The sequence below is a fragment of the Octodon degus genome, unplaced genomic scaffold (assembly GCF_000260255.1).
Source record: "Octodon degus isolate 3935 unplaced genomic scaffold, OctDeg1.0 scaffold00035, whole genome shotgun sequence".
NCBI lineage: Eukaryota > Metazoa > Chordata > Mammalia > Rodentia > Octodontidae > Octodon > Octodon degus.
The window spans coordinates 16,190,279-16,192,380 of NW_004524611.1; positions in this window are offsets into that span (position 1 = coordinate 16,190,279).

Genomic DNA, 2,102 nt, shown 5'->3' on the forward strand with positions numbered 1-2,102 from the left:
GGGGCTGGCTGGCATGTGGTGCTGGGGGATTGAACGTGGTCCCTGTGCTTTGCTAAGCTTGTTCTAACTAGGTGCTTTAGACCACTGAGCCATCTCACCAGCTCCAAGGGGCTCCTCTTCTTTTCCCCACAGGTTCACTCCTGAAGTATGTACAGAGATCCTAAATCATCTCCTCTCCGTGTAACAAGGGGAGGCAGAGGGCAGGCCTTGCACCATGGGCTTGAAACCACAGCTTTCACGCTGAGCTACATCCACAGCCCTCTTCTATGTTTTATTTTTATTAAAAATTTTATAGCATTATTATTTTTTAAAATTTTATTTATTTATGTATGTGTGTGGTCAGCTCAGCCCACCAGGGGGCGGGGCTGGCTGGCATGTGGTGCTGGGGGATTGAACTGCGGTCCCCGTGCTCTGCCAAGCTTGCTCTAAGTAGGTGCTTTAGACCACTGAGCCATCTCACCAGCCCCTCTATGTTTTATTTTGAGATAGTGTAGCGAAGTTGCCCAGGATGGGATAAAACTGCCCCAGCCACCTGAAGCCACCAGGATAACAGCTGTGCCTCCCTGCTTCCAGCTGAGGGTCTTAGGCTCAGGAATGAAATCTGTCTCTAGAGAAGGCCTACAACAATAGAAACATAGGCAGAGCATTCAAACAGTAAAAGACCACAGGTGCCTGCTAAGCTTAGGGGAGGGGAGAAAAGCCACAGGGTGACACAGGCCTCCCAGAGTCCAGCGGAGAGCTGCCTGCTCACAGCGTCGCCTGGGCCAGCTGGGGAAAGTCGGCTGCTGCCACAGCCTGCTGGGCCTGCCTTCATCCAGAGGCCAAGCAGCCCCTTCCCACTCACGCCTCTGCAGCCCCTTCTCCCAGGAGGCCCAGGGGACTACGGACAGAGCAGGCAGAAGGTCAGGCCATCCAGAGCTTCAGCAGGGTCTCGGACCAGCCAGGTACAGGGGGACAGGTGTAGGACAGATGGGCCCTGAGAGGGAAGAGGACACCCAGACTTGCCACCTTAGTGCAGCCCTCCCACCCTGCGCAGGAGTCTTGCAGGCATTCATTGGGGGAATCAGCCAGCTCCAGGAAGAAGCAGTGGCATGACCAGGACATGAAGGACCCAGCACGAGGCCACCAGAGGCCCCAGCCCCCAGGCTGCAGGCCCTTTTGGAGAGCTGCATCCCTCTCAACCCACCCAACTGCCCTGCCCTCAAGTCCTGTAGCCCTGGGCCAGCCAGGTACAGGGGTGGTACCCAAGAACACAGCCAGCATAGCCTCCTGGACCCCATAGCAGTCCTACCAATGCCGCATGTGACAGGTGGCTTGTTCCTCTGATGCCAGCCTTGAACAGCCTGACACTCCTGGGAGGAAAATGGGAACAACTTAAAACACAGACAAATAAGTAAGGATTATTGCAAATTCTTTTACTTGGGCAATCTAGCTCACTGTCTCAAAAAACAATAAAAGTGAAAAAAGAGGAGCTGGAATTAGGGTTGTGGGTTAGTGCTAGCGCGCCACCTGGCGTCCATTGTCAGCATCACACAATCAATAAACTAAGATAAAATTTAGCACAGAACGGCGCAGGGACACACCAGCACATGCATCTATGTGCAGCCAATTAAGTCCCCGTCCTGTTTGGGTACCTGCTAGTGACTCTGAGGCCACTTTCACAAGGAGAGTGCTCACCTGGATGATGGATACAGTCCTGTCCAAGCACAGCCCACCGTGGGGGTCAGTGAGGGTGGCCTCTCCTTGCCTACATCTCAGGGATTCATTAGAGGCGGGGTTGGCGGCAAGAGCTGGGGTCCTGAGCAGGGACTTGGACTCTGGGTAGGGCAAGCGGAATGGTCCAAACCTTAAACAGAGAATGGTTTGCTCTGGTCCACTCCCTTCCTAGCCTCAAGAAACAACTGGTTGGGCTTGGCAGTGCAGCACAGTAATCCCCACTGACCTGGAGGCAGAGGCAGGAGGAATTAATTGCAATTTCAAGGCCAACCTGGACAGTTAGCAAGAAAAAGAGATTGTGCTTCAAAATAAAAATGAAATGAATAAAATGAAGGGCTAAGGCTCTAACTCAGTGCAGCAGCTTTGGGCTGGATTCATACGTATTT